At 42.0% G+C, this 13,558-nt stretch overlaps 1 protein-coding gene across 1 annotated transcript in view; it reads right to left on the reverse strand.

Annotated features, from left to right (window-relative positions):
* Nucleotides 1-13,558, reverse strand: part of BARX2 (BARX homeobox 2) — an 82,985-nt gene that overhangs the window by 16,367 nt on the left and 53,060 nt on the right. The window lies entirely within an intron of this gene.

Consider the following 13,558-nt stretch of genomic DNA (forward strand, 5'->3'; position numbering starts at 1 on the left):
TGGTGGCATACATAGCAGTTACATGCCACTCCTGCATTAGGAATTTCAAGGCAAAAGTCCTTTTCTGTCCAACAATCTGTTAAATCTGTAAAGTTCAAGTGAACAACTTTTTCCTTTGATTATTCAACATAGAGCTTAAAATGTCTGGATCATTACCTGTATAAATCATTTTATCTCTCAGTTTCATCATCTGTAAGGTGAGTAAGAAAAGTAGCTGATTCCAAAGAATCCTTCAAACTCTAATATACTGACGCTACAAAAGGACCTCTCATCCTTCCCATTTGATATCTGATGAAAATGGAGAAGACCCAGGGGCTGCCCTTTGGGACTCAGTCCAGCCCTGAAAAGTGACTTCAAGGCCACGGCCAGCATCTGAGCCAACCAACATTCACACTAGCTCTGAGTTGAAACCGACTAACATCACAGAAGCACCCAGGTACTACCTGTGTTCCAGCTCTTTTCTCCGGGTTGGCATTTCTCTTCTTATTCCTTCCCATGCCTTTGTTTGGACCCCAGTCACAGTTATTAAAACAAATAACTTCTCTTGTTCTTTGAGTACACTTCTAGCAAGGCCCAACAGAAACCACAAAGTGGTTAAATAACAATAAATCACCACTTGCTACAGCTTCCATTAACTCTCCAGCCAACTCCAACACTTGACGTTTTGTGCTGTGGATTCTTTTTAAGAAAAAAAAAAATCACTTGGGAATGATATTTTATAGCAAGAAAATGAGGATATGTGGGCTTGTGGTTTGGATCTCACAGCACACATCCTGAAATGATACTGCTTGAAAAAGAAGTTGGAAGCTTCTTAAAAAGGCATAAGATGTTTCTCATCTCAAATCACCTTACTCCTTTAAGTCTGTCACTTCTTTCAAAAGAGACTATCTTTCTTTAGCAGGCTAATGTGTAATCTAGAAACTAAGAAGCTTATCATTATAGGATATGACTAACAATCCACCTGTAAGTAAGGCTTTGTATCACCTTCCTCTTTTGTAAGAGTTAAACATTTTTTTGCCCAACACGGAATAATATTTTGAAAGTGTGGTAATATCTAGCATTGGCAACCATATGGGGAAACAGGCATTCATATATTGTTGGTGGGAGTGTAAAATAGTATAATCTTTGAGGAAAAATAAAGCAGTATCTACCAAGTCACTGACAGGAGTTTTGCAATTTGAGGTCTACGTGTACAGCGATTTATATACAAGCATATTCACTGCAGTCTTGCTTATAATCATGAATGGGGGAAATAACCTATATATTAGTATCTCTCAACAGAAAAATAATTAAATAAATTGTGGTGCATCCATAGTATGAACTGCAATGTAACGATTAAAAAGGACTATCTAGGTCAGGTGTGGTGGCTCATGCCTATAATCCCAGCACTTTGGCAGGCTGAGGCTGGAGGACTGCTTGAAGCCAGCAGTTCAAGATCAGCCTGGGCAACAGAGTGAGACCCTGTCTCTATTTTCTTTTTTTTTTTTTTTTTTTTCTTTTTTTTTTTTTTTTAAAATAGAGACAGGGTCTCTGTTGCCCAGGCTGGTTCTGAACTCTTGGCCTCAAGCAATCCTCCCATTTCAGCCTCCCAAAATATTGGGATTGTAGGTGTGAGTCACCATGCCAAGCCAGAGATTCTGTCTCTTAAAAAGAAAAAAATAAGATATAAACTGATGAGAAAGAGAGATGAATAGATGGATACTCTCTATATAAACTAATACGAGAAAATACCTAATGTATTATTGAGAAAAACACGATGTAAAATCATTTGGATGTAATCCCAGCACTTTGGGAGGCTGAGGCAGACGGATCACGAGGTCAGGAGATCGAGACCATCCTGGCTAACATGGTGAAACCCCGTCTCTACTAAAAATACAAAAATTTAGCTGGGCGTGGTGGCGGGCACCTGTAGTCCCAGCTACTCAGGAGGCGGAGAACCCGGGAGGAAAATGGCATGAACCCAGGAGGCAGAGCTTGCAGTGAGCCGAGATCGCGCCACTGCACTCCAGCCTGGGCAACAGAGCAAGTCTCCATCTCAAAAAAAAAAAAAAAAAAAAAAAAAAAAAAAAAAAAATTGTATTATTCTTTAAAACTATGATTTTTTTTTTGTCTGCATTTATAAATGCATTTTTAAAAGTCTAGAAAGCTACTTATCAAACTATTGACAGTGATAACCTCTGAGGAAAGGCTTGGAATAAAACAGGGTGAAAAGGAATCTACACATCTGCATCTAATCCTGCATTCAATCCAGCCATGAATATTTGCTGAGCATCTGCTATGGGGAACACTCTGCTCTGGAAGCTGAGGAGATAGCAATGAATACTATAAAGTCCCACCTTCATGGAGCTTACATTCATTTGGGGAGGCAGACGGCAAACAAATCAACAAGTCAATATGTAAATAATGCCAGGTAGTGATAAACTATAATGAAAAATACAGCAAAGTATGAAGATGGGGCAGGTGGGGCAGAGGGCAGGTATTGGGGATGAGGAGTCAGGGAAGGCCATGGTGGGAAGATGACCCTTCTGCAGGTAAGCGCCCCCACGCAGAGGACAGCCTGGAGAAGGCATGGGACAAGCACCCCAGCCCCAGAACCAGCAAAGACAAAGCCCTAAAGGCAGAATGAGCATGGGTTGAAAGAACAGCAGAAAGGCAGAGTAAGCAAGGGCAGAAGTCACAGGAGAGAAAAATGGGAAGAGATCTGTCGGAGCCAGATTACGCAGGGCCTTGTAGGTCAGGGCAAATCACTTGGATTTTATTCAAAATGTGATTTTTAAAAAAGCCATTGGCAAGATGTGAGCTGAGGGAGGAGGATCTGAGTGATGTCTTTAATGATCCCTAAGGAGGCTGGACTGCAGGGGCCAGGGTGGGAGCAGAGAAACCAGTGAGGAGACCAGGCTGTGTTCCTCTAAACCAGAGGCAGCAGCTACAGCAGTGAGAGGAGGTGTATTTTACAGTTAATGTTGAGAGGACTTGTTGAAGGACTGAATGTCAGGTATGAGAGAGACAGACGCCAGGAGAGGCCTGATGTTTTGGTCTTAGCAACTAGAGGAAGGATGGTGCCCTTTACCAAGATGGGAAAGACTGGGCAAAGAGCAGGACTGAATGAGAAAACCATGATTTCTGTGTTAGACAAGTTGCTATTAGACATCTTGCATGTGTTGAGGAGTTCAGTCAGATACAGGCTGGGTTAGAGACACAGCTCCTGGGAGTCTATGTGGCATTTTGGGCCATGGAATTGCACGAGATCACCAAGGGAGTGAGTAGAATAAAAAAATGAAGAAATACAAGGGCTGAACTCTGGGGCACGTCAGCATCTGAGGTTATAGAGAGGAAGAGGAGCCGGCCAAAGACACTGAGGAGGGGACAGAGAAGCAGTAGGAAACCCATGTCCCTCGGCATCCCCAAATCTAGATGATACTTCTGCATTGTTCACATTTTGCACAGGTGTGTATCTTTTTAAAAATTTTTTTAAAAGGAAAGTTACATTAAATGAGTTGTAAGTTTCATTCTCATTCTAAAGTTTTGTTTTATGTTTAGTTTGTCAAAAAGAATAATCATTTGTTGACCCTTGATCCCAAGGAGTTAAGGAGTGGTTAAAACTTCTTCTAAAAGCTAGGCAAAGAAAATCAGTCTAGAAATCCCAGAAATTGAGTATAAAATATGTTTAGTTTTATGACACTTCTAGTAAAACAAACATTGCGGGTGTTCTCCTGGGAAAGGGGGGCTCTTTAGCCCATTCAGAATCCAAACGTCTAGAGAATTTTCTCCTTTTATGTCAATTTTCTCCCTTTATGTCAAAAGATGTTTCGGTTCTTGAACCATATTCATTCTTTTAAAAGAAACATCATTTAATGTGGAGAAATAATAGTCTTTTCAACAAATGAAGCTGGGTGTGGTGGCTCATACCTGTAATCCCAGCACTTTGGGAGGCCGAGGTGGGCAGATCACTTGAGGTCAGAAGTTCAAGACCAGCCTGGCCAATATGATGAAATCCTGTCTCTACTAGGAATACAAAAATTAGCTGGGTGTGGTGGCACGCGCCTGTAATCCCAACTACTTGGGAGGCTGAGGCATAAGAATCCCTTGAACCTGGGAGGCAGAGGTTGCAGTGAGCCAAGATCATGCCACTGCACTCGTAAGACTCCATTTCCAAAATAAATAAATAAATAAATTAAATTAAATTTAAAAAATTGCTTTAAAAAATGGTGCTAGAGCAACTGGACATCCAGATAAAACAACAACAACAACAACAATAATAATAATAATAATAAAAGCCTTGACCTCATAAATTATTTTAAAAATTCACTCAAAATGGATCATAGACCTTCAGTAGAAACACAAACGTATAAAATTTTTAGAAAGAAACATTAGAGAAAAATCTCTGTGACATTGGGTTAGGCAGAGAACTCTAAGCCATGACACCAAAAGCATGATGCATAAAATAAAAAGGCAAAAAACTGGTCTTCATCAAAATTAACAATTTTTGCTCTGTAAAAGATACTGTAAAGAAAATGAAAAAAGCTGCACACTGCAAAACCTGACAAATCTCACACCTGACAAATGAGTTTTTACCCAGAATACATAAAGAACTCTCACAGTTTGACAATTAAAAAATAACCCCATAACAATGTGCAAAAGTTTTGAAAAGACACTTCACCAAAGAGGTTCTATATATGGCAAATTAGCACATGAAAAGATGCTTAAGATGATTAGTCATGAGGGAAATGCAAATTAAAAACCACAGAGAGATACTGTTACACATCTGCTAGAATGGTTGACGTTTTTAATGAACTGACAATATCAAGTGCTGGTGAGGATGTGGAGCAACCGGAACTCTCCTTCATTGCTGGTGAGAATGCAAAATGTTACAGCCTCTTTGGAAAGAGAATTAGTGGTTTCTTATAAAGTTAAACAAACAGTTACCATGTGACCTAGCAAAACCCCCACTAGCTATTAACCCAAGTGAAAAGAAAACACAAAACCCTGTATACAGATGTTTATAGCAGAATTATTATTAATTACCAAAAACTGGAAACAATCCAAATGTCCCTCATTTGGGGATGGATAAACAAAAATGGGTACAGACACACAATGAAATACTACTCAGAAATATAAAGGGATAAAACTATTGGCTCACACTGGGAGGCTGAGGCAGGTAGATCTCTTGAGGCCAGGAGTTTGAGACCACACTGGCCAACATGGGGAAACCCTGTCTCTATTAAAATACAGAAGTTAGCCGAGCGTGGTGGTGCATACATGTAATACCAGCTATTCAGGAGGCTGAAGCATGAGAATCGCTGGAACCCAGGAGGTGAAGGTTGCAGTGAGCCGAGATCATGCCACTGCACTCTAGCCTGGGTGACAGAGTAAGAGACTCTGTCTCAAAAAACAAAACAAAAAACTATTGATGAATAGTGGATGAATCTCAAATGACTATGCTTAAGTGAAAGAGGCCAGACTCAAAAGGCTATATGATTCTATTATAGGACATTAAGGGAAAGGCATAACTAGGAATAGAGAATAGACTGCCAGAGGTTAGGGGTCGGGGAAGAGCTTAACCACAAAGGGGAAGCACAGGAGGACTGGCTGGGGCTGGAGGAGATGCGAGGGGAGGTGCTAAGATTGTTTTGGATCTTAACCAGAGTTGGTTATATCATTTTTTGCATTTGTCGAAACTTGTTCTTCTACCAAAATAGTGAATTTTTACTAAATATAAATTAAAAGGAAATTTTAAAAGAAATTAAAATGTTACACATATTTGCTAGAAAATAAATTTAAAACAATTCAAAACTACATAAAGTAGAAGACTCCCCTCACTGCTTTCAACCCCAAATCTTAGAGATAAACTTACAGAATTGTTCCTATGTATGTATATATATGACCTAAATCCAGTCATATGTATGTTAATCTATTGAAATATATGCTTACAAAATGCTTATTTTACAAAATATAAATGTGTCACATTATTTCTTCTGAATGGATAGCCAAAAACCCTAACACCATATATTGACTAGTTCAGTGACTTAAAATGGCAGGGTTAAGATACAGTAAATTCCCAAAGAAACGAAGTTGGGAATTTTTGCTCATCAGAATTCTGAGAGTCTGCTGGGGAATTTCCATCCACAGAATTCTGAGAATCTCCTGCTCTCCAGAAAAGCAGCCAAACTGGGGAAAAAACTACCCTTCCCAAGGGCTGCCCTCTGTGGAGGTGGTCACAAACTGGGAACACAATGTATGGGGGGCAGGGAATGGGTGGGGGAAGAGAAAGTTAGAAAACCACAAGGACCAGAGAGATGGGGACACATTTATAGAGACTGCCGTGAGTTTGCACCTTGCGGGAGAGTGAAGGCTATTTAGAGAAGATTTCTGGAAAATATTTTAGGGAGTATACTTTGTGAAATCCATGAATATACTCCTTTAAGAACAAGTAAAAGAAAGATCTTCATGTTCAAGGCTTCCATAGTCAGATTTCTGTTTTACATCCACTAGGCCATATGGGGCCCTAGAAATAGTTGGGTTATATTATGTATACATGGGTCTATTCCCAGATTCTGTTCTGTTCTACTGAACTAATATATGGTCCTATTATAGGATCACTCCACTTTAATGACTGTGGGTTTTTAGGGAGTTTTCTTATCTGGTAGAATGAGTCCCCCTCTTTAGTCTTCTTACAGAATTTTCTTGGCTATTGTCATTAATTTATTTTTCCAGTTGAACTTTTGTTTTTTTTCCTTAGAGACAGGATCTCCCTCTGCCACCCAGGCTGGTGTATAGTGGTGCAATCATAGGTCACTATAACCTTGAACTCCTAGGTTCAAACGATCCTCCTGCCTCAGCCTCCCAAGTAGCTGGGACTACAGGCACATGCTACCACACTCCATTTTTTTTAGAGGCGGGCTCTCACTGTGTGGTTCAGGCTTGTCTCAAACTCTTGATCTCAAGTGATCCTTCCACCTCAGCCTCCCAAAGTGCTGGGATTACAAGTGTGAGCCACCGTGCCCGGCCTCCAGTTGAACTTTAGAAATCAATGTGTTAGACTCTAAAGAAAACAAGTCCCATTAAAAACTTGATTAGAGTTACACTAACCTTACAGATTAATTTATAGAAATGACTCTACTGGTGATCCTGTCCTTTAGCAGGCTGAAAAGCAATTGCTGGTTATTTAAAAATGACTTCTAGAGATTTGGGCAATTTGGTTCCATAAAGCTTAAACCTAATGAAAAATCTTCATGGGGGAAAAAAAAAACAACTTCTGATAACTAATAGTTACTTAAAGCAACATCCTTATCACCCATTGTTTCAGCAATCTTGACCCAATGTTCTGATGCAAATTCTGCTCTAAGAGTGTACTCTCCCCTACTGGCTGAGAGCACTCTCCTGAAGTTGGAGGTGCACACACAAAGCTGCTGTGATGCTGAGAAACATTTCAGAATCTTAAAAGGACCACCATTGTCAGTAAATGGAATCGCAATGAGGCACTGTCTTGAGCTCTTGGTATTTGATATGTGTCTCTAAAGTTCAGAAGAACAGGCACGGCTGGAATGGGAGTTGGTGGGTAATGTGTATGCTACAAACCACTGGATCTCCTGAAAAGCAAACCCATGGGGAGCAGAAAAGTGAGACAAAATATACTTGAGCCAGCTGCTTGCTGTCTTTTCTAATTTTAATATATGACTTGATTTCCAACAAAGTAGCATTGACCCAGAGCTTTAATTTCACAAAGTGCTTGCATTCCAACATTTCCTACTCTTGCAAAAAAGTACTGTGAAATGAGTTCCACCATAAATCTGTATTTTGACTAAAAATCAAACCCAGGTTTTAAAAACAGTGCAAAATTATAAATTAACGCATACATTAGGAGACACTTTGGTTACTGAGAAGACAGATAACGTACAACTCTAAGTATGTCTTTCTCTTTCCTGAGAATTATCACAATGTGAAAATGTTGACTGGGGACAGCTGCCCTGCTACCCTAGATCGTTTACATACACTTGTGAAATTCAAGCACATTATCTGCTACTGAGAGTGTGATGACTGTAATAAACCAAAGACATTGTTTAAACATACGCAGTTTTAGTTGACAAAAGGGGCGTCAACATGACCCCATGGAACACATTTTCTAATAGTTGTTTTTCTTCAACCAATCCCCCTAACCAATGTTTTCCTCTAGGATGGAGATCACATAACTGTGTGTATCATTTACCTAGAAATACTTCCCTGCCAAATGTTCGGCCTTTTTGAGAATCTGTTTTTGGATTCTGGAAAACCTGAGTACATGAGTGGCTGGCGAATGCCGGGGACATCCAGGGAGCTTGGGGAGATGTGGAACATTTGGTAGGCTAAACAGAGTCTTTTCAGTCGTGCTGGTTCTGAAAGCTGTCAGTGAACTCGTGCATGTAAACATGCTTGGGCCAGGCATGTACCCACTCCAGGGTTGCTGCTTCCTGGCACAGCTCCTCCATCTAAGTCCTCCTTCATGGCAGAAGCCAGATGCCCACAGCTACAGCCATACTTGAACCTCAGAGCAAAATCCCCCAAGTACAGTTTCTGCCCTCACACACCTCCAGTGGGCTTCTCTTCCATCCTCCAACATTCTAGTCCCCAGATTGACTCTCCACACCCACATTTCCGGTTTACACAAGCAAGGGCCAAAGGTCTGAATGGATAAGAATTTCTAAGCTGCCTGCTTGACTGATTTACATTGCAGGAATGTGTGACCTATATACACACAGAAAGCTTCAGAGAGACGTAAACACACACACACAAAGACACAGGTTCTGAAGTATGCAGATAACCTGGAAGACGGGCGCCATGGACAACTGGGCAGCTATAGCTGAGTTTCCTAGAAAAAAAACATAAAATCACCCATACCGAAGTATTCCCCTAAGCTCCCATTCCTACCAACTGGCTGGTAATTTGGGGTAGTGGAAAAAATAGGGCCTCTATTCCTGACTCACGCAGTGACCCTGATGAGCAGGTTACCAAAACTTTCTTAGTTTCAATGTCCCATAAAGTCAGGCCAATAACAGTTCTCCCTGCTAGATTATTGTGAGGATGAAAGGTATTAATGTATCTGAAGTACCCAGGGGGCACTTGGTTCCCTTTCTTTCCCTCCCTTCACTTAGTTTCATGATGCTTGGTGATTGAGCCAAATTAGATTAATTTTCTTATCAAGAAAGCACACCTACTTGTGAAGCATGCATACATATCTTCTTATGCTCTGTGCATTCACATGCAAAGCGAGATTTTAGCAATAGCAGAGTCAGCCAGTTTCTCTCTGCTCAGTGGAAGGCTTCCAATGCCCTTGCAGCCATGTACCAAGCCTGACAGCAACCAGGGAGCTCGGAGAAGTCAGCAGAAAAGCTCACCTGGCGGACATCTTCCTAAAACCACCAACACTCCCAAATAGTTACTTTGGTTTAGTAGATCTGTTTAAAAAAAAAAAAAAATCCACAGAAAAGTTTGAAAGTCCCAAGGCACAGCCCTTCTCAAGGCTGGTAACAGGCAAGGAAGGATGGAGTTGGGGTCACAAGACAGAACCAAAGTCAATTTTTAAAAACTGCAGGGAGGGGCCAGGTGTGGTGGCTCATGCCTATAATCCCAGCACTTTGGGAGGCCAAGGCAGGTGGATCGCCTAAGGTCAGGAGTTCAAGACCAGCCTGGCCAACCAACATAGCGAAACACCATCTCTACTAAAAATACAAAAATTAGCCAAGCGTGGTGGTGCATGCCTGTAATCCCAGCTACTTGTGAGGCTGAGGCAGGTGAATCGCTTCAACCCAGGAGACGGAGGTTGCAGTGAGCTGAGATCGTGCCACTGCACTCCAGCCTAGGAAACAGAGTGAGACTCTGTCTCAAACAAACAAACAAACAAACAAACAAACATACAAAACCTACAGGGAAAACAGATACAGAGTGGTTAAAGTAAGTTACTTTGCCCTGTCTTATGCTGAGAGCGAGCTGCGTTAAGGCAGAGCTGAGTGTTGGTGGTCACCAGACATGAAAGTTCCATGACCGTGTCCCCATACACATAATCTGTAAGCCTAGGAGAAAGGAGGACAGAGGGAGGGATGAAATACAAAGAGATTCTGAGTAGCCTTTTAACTGTGATTCACCAAGTTTCTAGTCCAGCAAGAGTGAATGAAACAGATGCACTCTCTACAGATTCCAGCTTTGTGTGACTGAAGAAAACAGAAAACGTTTTAAGAGGCCAACACAAAGGCTGACAAAATGCCTTAGCCATTAACTACCTCTTTAAAAAAAAAAAAAAAGAAAGAAAGAAAAAAGAGGAGGGAAGGGTATTTTGTGAATTAAATGTAAATGAATTAGAAACACGGAATAAATGTATTCTAAAATCCACATTAGACTACCATGATAGAGACTCTGGAATAACCCTCTAGTTCAATAAAAACTTAAGAAGGTTACAAAGGTTTAAAAATGAAGGGCAGAGAGGTGGAGTGGGGAGAAAAGATTAGGGAGATTCAGAAAAATGAAGAAAGTTTGGAAAATAAGCAAAGGACATCAGAGGGACCTTGGAAGGTGATGGCTTCACACCTTCTTTTCAGATTCTTCATTCTGCAGAGACAAGCCAAGCCTTATCACCTTATCCCTGCACTATCACTAGCACTGTAGACACCCACAAAACCACTCAGCAATGCTGGGAGCTAGGGGAGATCAATTAACTAACCCAACAGGTAGGTTTCTAGACTTTTCCATGCTGCCTAAAATGTCACATCACCTAATTCGGTCATCACCCAGCCTGCAGCCTCCACCACCCTTCACCTCCATTGGTCAATGAGCACATGGACATGGCGTGGTCGTTCTCCTCCCGGCCATGCTGTTTTCCATATACACCCACACCTGCTTTCATCCATGCTTCACCAGCACTCCCTGACGGAAAGCTGCCAAGAACAGCTGCTGTTTAGTACAAAGACAGAATTAATCACTCCTACCTTCATGCACCCACACATTCTGTTTGTGTCCTTATTCACTCTTACTTAATTAAAACCTTGAATTAGGATTTAAGTTGTTTACCCATCTGTTTCTCACGAGATTGAAAACTTCTTTAGGAAAAAAACAAATTTGAAACTCCATCTTCCTGGTGCTTAACTCCATGCTCTGTTGCATTGATTTTACGTGGAATCAGGATATCAGGGCTGGAGATGTGGTTCTGACTTTTGGGCTCTACGACCTTGGTCATATTTCAAAGCTTCTGTTTTCTCTTCTATAAAGTGGCAATACTAACACTTCTCTACAAGCTTGTTCGAGGATAACATTGGAAATGAGTAGGAAAGACAATGAAGAACTATTCCAAAAAAGGCACTGATTTTTTTCAAACACCCAACTTAGCAGACCCAATGAATGTTCCATACTGTAAAGATGTCTCTATTCACTAAGAAGTCACCACACTGCTTTGTTGTGCTAACCTCATCCATCCCTCTGCCTCACACCTTGTGCTCAATCATTTCTAGCTGACATCCTGGCGTTCACGGAGGCAAAGTCTACACATAAAATTTCCTGGGAGGAATCCTCTGGTTCACTGTCATCATCATTAGGGAACTCTGTTGAACAGCTACTCTGCTCTGTGCCGACTGGTAGAGACAGGAAGAGAAGCAATTTCTGATCTCTGCCCTCAAAAAACTAATTATTTAAAGGTAAAGAGGGAAATTAAGAAACATGTGGCAAAGACTGAGTGATGTAGGAACTGTAGGAACTCAGGGCAGACTGCTGGGTTCTAGAGTACAGTGCCTGGAGATGGAGTGAGCTGTGAAAAGAGCAGGAGCTGGGTTACAGGAGGGGAAGGAAGGGATGGATTCCAGAGGCACTGTCAAGGAAAACCCAACAGTATCTGGAAACCACCTGCAGGGTGGGGAGAAGACAGGCAGACACACAGGAAGAGGAAGACTCAAGACCCTCGCGGTGACTGCTGGATTTGGGGCCATTGAGAAAAATCTGATGTCTGCAATGTGGGAATGTTTTGGGAGAAAACATGAGGCTTACAGTTTGAAGTGACAATCACACACCCAAGTATCAAAGACAGTCAGACAGTCACAAGCTGATGCTCCCCAGAAGGGCTCTGAGATGAATGCATAAATTCACAGAAAGCCAAAGTTGAAGGGTTGAAAGCAGAATTCATCTCCCAAGAAGAAAGATTTAAGAAACAGAGGATGGGCCGGGCACGGTGGCTCATGCCTGTAATCCCAACACTTTGGGAGGCCAAGGTGGGAGGATCACAAGGTCAGGAGTTTGAGACCAGCCTCGCCAATATGGTGAAACTCCATCTCTACTAAAAATACAAAAATTAGCCGGGCATGGTGGTGGGTGCCTGTAGTCCCAGCGACTCGGGAGGCTGAGGGAGGAGAATGGCGTGAACCCGGGGGGTGGAGGTTGCAGTAAGCCAACTGCACTCTAGCCTGGGCAACAGAGCGAAACTCCATCTCAACAGCAACCAAAAAAAAAAAAAAAAAGAGAGAGAGAGAGGAAGAGACAGAGGATGAAAGACTAGACCTTGGAGTACATCTTCATCAACAGGGCTGGAAAAGGAAATCATCAATAGAAGAGACAGACATTATATAGCCTAAGAGGCAGTAGCAGAAGCCAGAGAGTACAGGACCAATGAAAATGGCCAAAGAGAATTTCAAGAATGATAAACATTCAACAAGGTTACTCATTAACCTTTTCACATACGTTTTGAAACTTTCCCCCCTTCTCTATGGACCTGGAAGTGGACTATAGTCCTGGTTTAGGAATCTCCACCAGGCATGCTGAGGAGATGTGCTAATGGCAGGGCACTGGACCCAGTTACCAGAAAAAGCCACTGGAGATTACCTTTCTGCACATGGCCCCCTGGGTCCACAGGCAAGTTCCTGATTACCCAGAAGGAAAATTCATCTGCCAAACTCAGAATATTTTATACAAAAAAAAAAAAAATGTAATTTTAAAAATCCAGTCTGGGCTGGGTACTGTGGCTCACACCTGTAATCCCAGCACTTTGGGAGGCCGAGGTGGGTGGCTCACAAGGTCAAGAGTTCAAGACCAGCTTGGCCAACATGGTGAAATCCCGTCTCTACTAAAAATACAAAAATTAGCCCGGCATGGTGGCAGGTGCCTGTAATCCCAGCTACTTGGGAGGCTGAGGAAGGAGAACTGCTTGAATTTGGGAGGCGGAGGTTGCAGTGAGCCGAGATCATGCCTGGCAACAGAGCAAGATTTCGTCTTGAAAAAGGAAAAAAAAAAATCCAATCTGATTTCATTCTTTTCCCTACACATTCTAATCCTGACTTAAATCTCTTTATGGCTTGCCTTAGTTGCAAAGAATTAAAAACAAAGGGAGATAAAAGAGAATAAAATCTGGCCGGGCACGGTGGCTCATGCCTGTAATCCCAGCACTTTGGGAGGCCAAGGCATGTGGATCACCTGAGGTGAGGAGTTCGAGACCAGCCTGGCCAACATGGTGAAACCCCACCTCTATTAAAAATACAAAATTAGCTAGGCGTGGTGTTGGGCACCTGTAATCCCAGCGACTTGCGAGGCTGAGGCAGGAGAATCACTTGAA

This window comes from Mandrillus leucophaeus, unplaced genomic scaffold (assembly GCF_000951045.1).
Source record: "Mandrillus leucophaeus isolate KB7577 unplaced genomic scaffold, Mleu.le_1.0 Scaffold835, whole genome shotgun sequence".
Taxonomy (NCBI): Eukaryota; Metazoa; Chordata; class Mammalia; order Primates; family Cercopithecidae; genus Mandrillus; species Mandrillus leucophaeus.